This window comes from Magnolia sinica, chromosome 18, assembly GCF_029962835.1.
Source record: "Magnolia sinica isolate HGM2019 chromosome 18, MsV1, whole genome shotgun sequence".
NCBI lineage: Eukaryota > Viridiplantae > Streptophyta > Magnoliopsida > Magnoliales > Magnoliaceae > Magnolia > Magnolia sinica.
The window spans coordinates 56,149,625-56,161,936 of NC_080590.1; the positions used below are offsets into that span (position 1 = coordinate 56,149,625).

Below are 12,312 nucleotides of genomic sequence, written 5' to 3' on the forward strand. Positions count from 1 at the left end.
AAGTTTAGAGATTTGATTTAATTCAATTTCAATCATCATAATACTCCTTCACTGAGGACTCTGATTCCAGTTGTGTTTGTTGAATCAAGTAAGGTAACATCCCGATAGCTGCAAGTGGATCATTGGCGCTCTAGTTTCCTTTTGATTATTGATACTTTATTCACAATTCCTCTCAACTATTCCAGAATTCAATTTAGATCTTTTTCTAGTTCTAGTTTTAATTATTTTCATATTACATACAAGTTTAGTCTCTGTCGATTTGACCTCATTCTCACCGAGTTATTACCACATCGCGACCCTGTACTTGGGGTTGTGAACAAGTTTTTGGCACCGTTGCCGGGGACTACGGCTACGTTTTTCTAAGATTAACTGGTATTAGAATTAGGTTAAGATTAAGATTAACTTTTTGCTTCTTTTTTTGAGGTTATAATTTTTTCTGAAATTGTTTTGAAAAACTAACATTATTTTCTGTCTTGTAAGATCTTAACATAACAACTCCAATCTGGTAACCTCTTTCCAATTTTCTTTCTTTTCTAGATATCTTATTTGCTTTAGTTTTCTTTCTTCTAAGGTTTAGTTATTTGGTGCTTGAGGGCTGTGTGTTTCATACCCAAATCGGTTCGTAACAATACTCAACGTCTCTCAAGTAAACATTACCAAAAAATAGGGCAATGGCTAAAAACCATCAGCGATGACCTTCTCCGACGGCTAAAAGCCGTCAGACGGTCCGTCGGGAAAGGGGGCATTGGCATTGCTCACTGTTAGCGTCTTCGACCGCTAAAACCGTCGGCGTTTTCGACAGCCGAGGGCAACGGCTTCAGCCCTCTGGCCATTCTGACAACTAGAGTTTCTGACGGTTTTAGCTGTCAATGTTTCCAACGGTCATTCGCCGACAGCTAAAACCGTCGGCGTTTGTCCTAAATTTGATGAAATTTAATTGCCTAATATAAAATCAAACATATATGAACTGATTATCCGTTCCTAAAATACAAAAGGCGCACACACCCACCCTAAAGAGAGAAAAGTTTCATAGAAAAATCACTATAAAAAAATAAAAAATAAAATCAAACCATAAAAAAATGATAACTCCTCATGTGAAGGAGAATCTAGCCTACTCAAAAAATTTAAAAAAAAAATAATTAAAAAAAAATCCTAAAGAAACACAAATCCAATCCACAACATGAAAAACAGAGATGCATAATCAAAGGCACAGATGAGTTAAGTTGGTGCATTAAAATATAAAAAAATAAGATCCACATATTAATACCAACCTGTAGAGGCCATCAGACAGATCAACACATGATTTCAAAGAGTATCTTTAAAGAACTCATTTTTTCATTGACAGGTGTAAAACTAATAACATGCCCACAAAAAGTAATACACCATTCTCAACAAGAGTGTGTGTGTGTGTGTGTGTGTGTGAGAGAGAGAGAGAGAGAGAGAGAGAGAGAGAGCAATGCAAGATTTGTTGCAAGAGAAACCATTGGAAATATTTCATTCTTACTAGAGATGTTAGTCCATGGATACAAAGAAACAAAGAGTCAGGCCTATACAATCACGATTCCCTTAGAACAATAAGCTCATTCTACAATTTATGTACTTATTTGTAAAAGTCACACACATTTTTACTTCCCATCATGTGGTCAGGCACGTGCTTATACTTATACGTTAGTCTATATGGGCTAACTTTATTATGTGTATGCCATCCAAGCATTAAGTGAGACCCCATTTCTCCACAGCCCTAAAGCAACCAACCTATTTGAGTAGGTAAGTCTACACAAAAGAAAGGCAAGAAATCAAAATCAGAAGATTGGGAAGTGAACCTTCGCACCATGAAGGATAAAGCAATTGCTCACGAAGTGTTCCCAAAACCATAAATGGCAGACAGATAAGACGAGTTGTTGCTATCCAGAACGTCATCAAATTCACCTGTGTATTGCAAAAGGAATAGAATTTAGAGAATTTGCATAGGGGAAATGGTATGCTCAGATCTGAAATGGCTATAATTGCATCTCCCAAAGGATTCAAGCAATAGGAGTATATGATTATCAACCTGAGCCCATTCATATGATCCCCTTGTTTTCAGTTAGTTCGGATCCTAAAACAAACCATTTTAGCCATCAATCCTGTTCGAATTCTAAAACATCCTCTTCTAAAATAATGCATGGAATAAAACTTCCAAATTCCAAAATATAATATAATAAACTACAACAATTAGCACTTTTACTGGCGCTTAAGCCCCCAAAAGCGCCAGCATTACCTTTACTGACGCTACACAAGCACCAGTAAAGGGGTATGTTGGCAAAAGATATGCCGGCGCTAGGTGCTTTTCGCCGGAAGTTCTACTTTTTTACGCGATTAAGCGCCAGTAAAAGTCACTCCGAGCACTGGTAAAAGTGGTTTCTGGACACTTTTTCTCACAAAAAGCGCCGTCAGATTTCTACACAAGTGCTGGTAAAAGCCTTTGTATGGATTTAAGAGGCCCTAGCATGCCAGTAATTTTTTTTATTATATATAATTCAATCGAAACCTGTATTTTTTAAATATTTAAAACATAAAAATGATGCAATACAAATAAAACTGAATATTAAACAAAATTTATATAACTACACAATAAAAAATATATATATATAATATTTATTACAATAAATTGAAAATGGTCTTGAATTTAAATAAATAAATAAAAACAAATCGTCTATATGGTCTACTCCTAGCACGAGTGGCGTCAAAAGGTTGAAGTGCTTGTAGGCCTAAATTTAGGCACAATTGATTAAAATCCTGCACACAAGGAAAAAAAATAAGTCAAAAAGTAGTATTCAACAAATTGATGCATGGAAAACAATCATTCCTTTGATCCTGTCCTTAAAAAGTCAAAAACTATCATGGCAACAAATGTTGTAACTTGAATTCCATTATATCTATTGGCCCCACATTGATGCATGTGTTTTATCCACGCCCGTCCATCCATATGCACCCTTCACATGTGACATTCAAGTGTACAAGTGACCAATATTAATTGTGAATCTGGTTCATTAATTACAATTCTATGATCTACCAAATACCAGTTTTACTTAATTCAATATTTTTTCATAGGAAGAATATGATCTACATAAAGATTGGATGGTAAATACCATAATATTTCCAGACATGCAATTATTATGCGATAACAGTGTTAATTCCATAAAATGCAATTTCATGCCATTTAATCCGGAGGACCAAACTGGGAAGCAAAGGTACTAACCCAAGGAAAATCAGATTTGACAATAATACAACATTCAAGGACAAGAGGTAAAAGACTAATAAAATATCAAAGTTTTAGAAATAGTGGAAAAGGATTCATGTAGCCAGCCCCAAGTAATTGGTATAAAGCTTAGATAATGATGGTGGTGGTGGTGATGGTGGTGATGATGGTTCCAAGTAAATAGAAAACCCAGTCAATACCTACTCACAAGTAACTAAAAGGGGCAAATTGCCTCTCGATTGGTCACATGGTAGTCAAGCCCATTAAGAAGGGTAGGACATTCATATTCTCAAACATGTGAGTCCCACTACCTATGTGAACTAATCAAACGGCTATTTGCCATTTTTAAGGCAAAGCATAATCCTTACCCATTTTTTTCTACTAAACCTCAAGATTGTGCTTCCTGTCCTTGATCTCTTTAATTTAGAAACCCATTGAAATTCATATAACTAAGAATCATCAGTGGAAGGTACTGTTCTCTATTTTTTTCTCTTTTTTTAGTGAAAAAGTAGTATGTGTAAGCATGGTAGCTAGCTTAAGAAAATTCATTCAAACAAACATCTGTCAAGATTCTTTTATTTTTTTAAAGGTAACATCTGTCAAGATTCTTACTTAGGCATGGATGATATACTCTGATGATAGACAGACACAAGAGAAGACCAACAAAAAGTGCACATAAAAGCCCTGAATTTTGAGTCAGATGAGGATAACATCCCTGCTCCATGATAGTACATATGTTGAACACTTACCAGCAATGGACGATGCCCATGGCTTGAAGTCATCAAAGTCATCCTCAGTATCATTTGGGGGTGCACTCGAGGTTTGAGAAGAAGGGATAGGACCATAGTTATCATCTTGACCCCTATTACAGACACAAAATACCGGAATTAGGAAAACATTATAGTGTGTTCCTTGATCAAGTTAAAATAGAAACATAAAAAAATGCTAATCAACACACAAGCACAAGAACATGGCTAAGCCACATGTCAATTGGTTCAATCTAGGTATGACAATTGAATATGTTGTGAGTTTTGCCTGTCCAATGCATGCTCACTGCCTGTAGTACGGGGCAGCTGGATTTCATGCTTTAACAAACTGATGATAAGCAAACCTGATAGACTATGCATCCTCAAATCACATTTTCCCATGCTCATATTGCACAAGAATAGGCTAGGCTAATGCAAAAATTTTCCTATGCCCAACTCCACTTCATATATGCAGGAAAGATTATCTCACACAGCACCCAAAATCAACACAACCTCTAGATCTCTTCATATTCACAGAATTCTAGATTAAATACATCAATAGCTTCCATTGCAGTTTGGTATAACATCCTTAGGCAAGGGTAAAACATGAAAGGATTGCCACACTTCTATCCAAGATCTGAAAACCACAACATGTCCGAGATGATTGACCAAGACACTCCATGAACAACAGTGCACGTGTAAATACCTACTGTGGCCTGTAGGTGGGAGAAGATTATTTGAAAAGGTGTACACCGCAAAGGACGGGGGAGGCACCTGTAGGTGATCAGTTGTCGATTTCAATTACCTTCAACAACCTTCCATGCATCCCACTTAGCTCTGTCCTAGGGACTGAACATCCCAGGCCTGCCTGCAGAGAAGAAACAAGAAAACTCATGAAAAAGCAGAGCAAAAATCATGGAAAATAACTTGACTGTTGATCTAATGATATTCTGAACCTCAAAAGCCGATGGTGGAGAGGAACAAATGATGCAGGAAAGAGCAAATAAACAACTGCGGAAATAGAAGACTTAATCAGTCATGTTTTTGCTCTTTGATAATCAATCAAAGAGCTGTTAATTCTAAAAGAAACAATGGAATGATATAACTCATGCTACTATCCAAATACAAAACTGAGGCTGTCTACTTTTTGCCTGCTTCATTTTTTCAAGAGGCTGAGAGGAGTGAAATGATTAATTGAGAAAGAATCCAACACATTTCTGGTCATTTCATAATAGCTGGGATGAGGGGTGCTACCACAACATTTTACTCTGTTAAAATGAAGTGCCTGGCACATAACAATATGGTGGAAAAATAAATGGCGGGCACTCGATGTTAGGTTTTAGTTGATGTACAGACTTAGGTATTCTCTACAAACCTTAAAGAAGAAAATATCAAAATAACATTATTATATGTAAAAGGGCATAGAAAAATCAGCCCTCAATTTTTCAATATACACAGTTCATATTGCACAAAATACATACTGGTGTTCACAGCTCCAACAGTTGCTTGCTTGTAAAGCCCATAGAGAATGAGTTTGTTCTCATTGGTAGTAGCTTCGGGCTAAGTCTTAGCTTTCTCAGCATACTCTTCGAATTCTTCTTGCAAAAGAAGCACCAATCCAACACAATCAAAAGGGCAACGACCTGTTAGCTGACTAATCGAAAGAAGCCTGTAAAAGCACAGATTGGTAGTATAAAGATATTATATTTGATGCTCACTTATCACAGTTTGCAGCAGCTTTGTTTCTGACTTCTTGTATTTTATCCTTGCTATTCGAGAGGGCTAAAATGGTTTCAACCTTCTTTCGCACATTGATTCCCATATCCTTTCCATTAGGCTCAACATATTTAAAACCTGAGATTGACTTCATAAATAAGAGTAAATCAGGAAAACAAATGCAATCAATGTCACTAGAATTGAAAACTGCAGCAATTAGCAAAATATAAAAGACGCCTTACTGAGATTTGGATGTCATCAACTGCACGTTCCGATCCATTCGCCACTAAATACTCTATTACAGTCAATGCCTATAAGGGGGAGATGTTTCTCACAGTTGATATACAAGAGAAAAACTCTTGAAAAGAATGAAGTCTGAGAAAGGAATAGAAGCTTTGAACTGGACCATTGCATTGATAAATATGGATATCATTCTTTTTTCACACAAAAGAAAATTTGGTTGCTGATAAAAGATAATGATAAAAATAGACATGCAAGACATGGAAAGTGGCACGAAAGAGAAGCCGTACCTTATAAACATGGCGCCAGTTTCGGCCAGTATCAGTCAATCCTGTCCAGAGTACATTCATAACCATCTGGCATTCAGTGCTGAACAGAAAAAAAAAAAATGACAATAATTCATGTTCATAACATAAGCAGCATGTCATGCCTCCCAAGAGAAATGTAAAGCTACATGATTAAGCACATGATAAAATTCAAAGAACACAGAATTTGGATATTACAATTTTTTGGTGGCCTGTGCAATTTCTGCTAAGGCAAACCCATGAGGACCTCAAGGTTCATTACCGGTTGCATCAAGAACTTGTCAAATGTAAAAATCAAGGTGCGTCAAAACAGTTACGTATCGGCCGTAACGTAACGGTAACGGTGGGAACCGTTACGCGTTTCGGGGTCGTATCGGCCGATACCCGATTTTGTACCCGTATCGGCCAATACGGGCCCATTACGGGGTGTAACGGCTGTAACGGTAACTTTTTTTTTTCATTTTTAGCTCATTTTTTGCTGTTTTTTTGAAACCTCTTGCTTCCAAACTGTTTCTCACTCTTTCTACTACTAATTTCGACCAACCTTGGCTAGGTATTTGAGATAAAAACACATTATATTACAGATTTTTTTGAATCAAAGCTCGGTGGGCCATTTTTCAGAAATTCGTCAAAAATAGGTATTTATACTTTTTTTAATATGTTTTGCTGTTTTAATCATGTCATATGATGTGTTAATCATAGTAAAACATGTTAATGTGCATTTTACAGATTTGGGATGCCATTTAATAATTTTTTAATATTTTTTTCTATTTACGCATGAATTTTGACCCCTTTTTTTAAAATTCGAAAAATCAATTTTTAATGGTTGTTTTGCTGTTTTAATCATGCCATTTGATGTGTTAATCATAGTAGAACATGTTAATGTGCATTTTACAGATTTGGGGTGCCATTTTATATTTTTTTTATATTTTTTTCTATTTACGCATTTATTTTGGCCCTTTTTTTGAAAATTCGAAAAATCATTTTTTAATGATTCTTTTGTTGTTTTAATGATGTCATATGATGTGTTAATCATAGTAGAACATGTTAATGTGCATTTTACAGATTTGGGGTGCCATTTTATATATTTTTTATATTTTTTTCTATTTACGCATTTATTTTGGCCCTTTTTTTGAAAATTTGAAAAATCATTTTTTAATGATTCTTTTGCTGTTTTAATGATGCCATATGATGTGTTAATCATAGTAGAACATGTTAATATGCATTTTACAGATTTGGGGTGCCATTTTATATTTTTTTTATATTTTTTTCTATTTACGCATTTATTTCAGCCCTTTTTTTGAAAATTTGAAAAATCATTTTTTAATGATTCTTTTGTTGTTTTAATGATGTCATATGATGTGTTAATCATAGTAGAACATGTTAATGTGCATTTTACATATTTGGGGTGCCATTTTATATTTTTTTTTATATTTTTTTCTATTTACGCATTTATTTCGGCCCTTTTTTTGAAAATTCGAAAAATCATTTTTTAATGATTCTTTTGCTGTTTTAATGATGCCATATGATGTGTTAATCATAGTAGAACATGTTAATGTGCATTTTACATATTTGAGGTGCTATTTTATATTTTTTTATATATTTTTTTTCTATTTACGCATGAATTTTGGCCCTCAAAAATAATTGCAAACACCTAAATGTAAGATATTTTCATATTACATTCATTCTAATATATCTATCATTGATAGTAGATAGTTAGAAAATTAAATATATGAATTTTGTAGTCAAGTTCAGGTTATCTGGTTCATAAATTCATCAGACAGTCCAATACAACTTCTCACCAAAGAGTGGACCGTTACACCACCATAAACATGTTCCAATTTATAAATGAATGCATATTTGGAATGCTTAGAATATTCCGGATTTAATCCATATTTTTTCATATTTTTTTGGCAAAAAAAAAAATTTTGCGCCGTTACAGGCCGTTACACCCCCGTATCACCGTTACGCCCCCATATCCGTATCGGTTTTGAAGGTCACCATTACGCCAACCGATACCGATACGGGACACCTTGGTAAAAATGCCCCCAAATGGGCCAGTCAGTATAGAACAAAGTAACCGAGTGCAACACCACCAAACTTCAAAAGTTTTAGATTTGCTGCCCATGAAAGTCCACCATACCTTCACTAATGCAAGTTCTGAAACCACATTTGAGCAGTGATGACATTTCACACATCTAACACTCTTAAAAACTCCTGAAAAGGTCTATGAACCCACATCTAATACCTAAGCTGACAACAAACGACTTGATAGTGAATGTGGAACATTGTAATATTTGAAGAAGAAACAAAGTTGGATGATTGCAAGCATAAGTAGCTAATGTAACATGAATGGACTAATGGTCATGCTATATACCTCTTGTGCAGTGGTCTTCTGTGAGGATCGACGGTCAGAAGACTGGAAATCAACTGCTTCGTGAATGAAGAGATGGTCTTCCAAGTCTGTTCATCAAAGCTGAAGTCACCCTGTGTGGAAACCATTTCCCATAAGAAACAGAAATGCAAGGAAGTATACCAACACTGAGAGTGAAATCATTTCACACAACAAATCGTTTCAATGTATTGCATCAAACAACATAGAAAAAAATCCCTAATTAGGGTTTCAACATAGTAAATCCCTAATTAAGGTTTCAACATAGTAAATCCCTAATTAGGGCTTCAACATTGTAAATCCCTAATTAGGAAATCACTAAGGTTGAAATTGATGAAATCTAGACTCTTAACTGTTTCAGATCTTCATCATAATCACTAAGGTTGAAATTGATGTCTGCATCGACTCCCCTGAACTTAATAGTGGCTCGATCATAAGCCCTGAAATTAGGGTGGTTTGCCCAAATGAAAATTTTGAAAAACCAGTATAAAAACAGGGGCCTTCTTCTAAAATGACAGCAGAGACAGAAGATAGAGTCGGGGGCTAGTAGAAGGAGAGAGTTGTGGAGTTGCAGAGAGAGAGAGAGAAAGAGTCGGGGGTAGGAAGGAGAGAGTCGGGGGTAGGAAGAAGGAGAGAGTCGCACAGGGGCTGGAAACGAAATGAGGGTAGGCCGGTAGGGTTACACACACACACACAGAGTAAGATATCCGTCGGGTAGGGTCTTACATAGCGCCTATGAAAGAGGAACGCAAATGCCGTTTTTACCTCTTTTTGTTGTAGTGATATCACATAGAATACTAATTCATTAATTCCATCATGCAACAACATATATTTTCATCTTATACTAAAGGACTATATTTTTTATTTTTTTATTACGTATATAAAATTCCACTACAAGCCAGGGAATTCAAGTGAATACAATCATGTAGAGAACCTACAGCCTAATGTTCATACCAACTTCTTTTCCTTCTCCTCTACATGACTCCACCCGCCTACAAACCCAGCCCGGCCCCCACATCACTTATATATAAAACATGAAAAACCTAAAACATAGATAGATAGATAGATAGATAGAGAGAGAGAGAGAGACTCTTCCCATCAGTTGTTATTCTTCCTACCATTTGTACACATGCCCCACTTCCTTACCTGTATCTAAAGCATGGCAGCAGCAACCAAGAAATCCAGGGCTTAAGCAGGGTTGAGTACTGAGTAATCCCTGTGGAGCCACACATGATGTATGTGTTTTGTCCATACTACCCATGTGATTTTTCAAATCATGTTAAGGCATGAGCTCAAAATTGAAACATATCTAAAAATCAAGTAGACCACATCATAAGAAACAACGGGGATAATGGTGTCCAATGTTAAAACTTCCCACAGCCCATAATGATGTTATTTGTCATCCAATATGTTCATAAGATCACACCGGAATGGATGAAAGGTAAAAACAAATATCAGCTCGATTCAAAACTTATGTGGCTCCCAAAAAGTATTCATACTACCCATGTGATTTTTCAAATCATGTTAAGGCATGAGCTCAAAATTGAAACATATCTAAAAATCAAGTAGACCACATCATAAGAAACAACGGGGATAATGGTGTCCAATGTTAAAACTTCCCACAGCCCATAATGATGTTATTTGTCATCCAATATGTTCATAAGATCACACCGGAATGGATGAAAGGTAAAAACAAATATCAGCTCGATTCAAAACTTATGTGGCTCCCAAAAAGTATTCAACATCAGGCCTTTAATTTCAATCGTTTCCAGTGGTGTGGAGTGGAACACTTAAGCGTTGGATATGTTTCAATTTTGAGCCCGTGCCATGAAATGATCTATAGAAATATATGAATGGTAGGAATAAGACACTTACATCGGGTTTTGGATAAGGATGATATCTGTGTTTTGCATTCATGCATGCAGCTGTGACAACGTTCATTCCCACTGTTTTCTATGTTGTGGCCTATTTAAGCTTTAGATATTTTTCAATTTTAGGGGTCATGCCCCTAAAATGAGCTGGTAAAATGGATGCATGTGACCTACTCATAGTTACTTAGTAAGTAATCCGCATCTCAAGTTTAGTGGACATGCCCATCAATCGAGACAATCCAATAGATGGGCCGCCTCTTGGATGGGCTACAGCACAACAGTCATTCCAACTGGATGTTCTGAATTATTTGATGATGAGACTGCTTTGGAATGATCTGTACATGTTGTAGGAAAATATATGGATTTGAACTTAGACACCTACCTTGATGAACTTAGACACCACCCTCTTCAGAGCTTTCAGACGGGCCCCATCAGCATTCCTCACAATCCTCCCAGCCCTATCATCACGCCCATCAAAGTAGCATCCACCATCCCATCAACACGGTCCACAGCCTCTTCACCATCTCTCGCCAGCCTCGCCAGCTCCAACATCCTCCACTTCGCTATCGCCATCTGCTGTCTCTCCATTTCCCTCTCGACCCTCTCCTCTTCAGCACACGTTCTCGCTCTCATCTCATTAAGCCTCCTCACCTTAGACAGCCCTCCAAGATTCATCCCAGCCACCTGCACCTGTCGCAGTGAGTCCACAAGCCGGAAGATAAGCGATGGCTTCCAGCCGTCATCCAAAGAAAGGCATTCTCCAGGGAGCTCAACGACGTTAGAGAGGAGGGATTTGGAAATCCCTTTTCTGAAATGAGATGTTTGTTTCAAATCCGCAAATTGTGAGTTTTCCATTATTTAACATATCAACTACATTAATAGCCATACATTTAAGGGACCATTTACTGGATGATTAAGATAGTTTTGTATAGAAAAATATAAATATTAACCATTAACAACTAGACCCATTATTTAGATGGCCTAGATAACTCTATATCATTGCCACTATTATTATGAATGATTCACTACTATTTTACATTAAACACAAAACTCACATATTGTCAATGTACAATAAATAACGTCACTTGCGGTTTGGATCTGGTAAGACTCTATAGCCCCCCATGATTTATATGTTTTAATCTCCTCCATCCATCCATTTCTCAATATCATTTTAGAGTTGATCCCAAAAATTGAGCTCGATATAAATCTCAAGTGGACCACAGCACGGGAAAATAGTAGAGATTGAACATCCACCATTAAAAATCGGACTTTGGCTATGGATGTTTAGGCTACTACTTCTAGTCATCGGTATTGTCGATAGCTAGCCGAAACAGCCACATGTCCGTCGGCTTCGCCCTGTTTTTTGGTAGTGAAAGGAGGATTAGTCGAAGGGTTACCCATCCATCAAAGGATTAGACAGCACTTGAGATCATCTCGGATAATTAAAGTAATGGCTGCAAATCAACCTCAACCTCTATTTAAGGAGGTTCAAGATAAGAATAAGGTGCATAATGCTCCTCCACCTCGTACTTTGTGAGATTATTTACAATCAGCGGGAGTGAGTACACCTTCCTGCATAGTATTTCCACTTAATGCAAGAAACATGGATGTTAAATCTGAAGTAGTACAACTGAAAAGGGCGAGCCCCAAGTCCTAGAGGGGAGGTGAATAGGACTATGCCAAATAAAAAATAAATGCAAAAAAATAACTCAGATAACAGAAATCTATAACAACCTCAAATGCACGAGTATTGAGAGGTTAATTCAAACGTTGTTCTAAGGACAACCTTACACCAAAAACC

General features: G+C 36.6%; 1 pseudogene; it reads right to left on the reverse strand.

Moving 5' to 3' along the window:
* Positions 1 to 2,581: 2,581 nt before the first annotated feature.
* Positions 2,582 to 11,366, reverse strand: LOC131232407 (uncharacterized; annotated as a pseudogene).
* Positions 11,367 to 12,312: the final 946 nt, after the last annotated feature.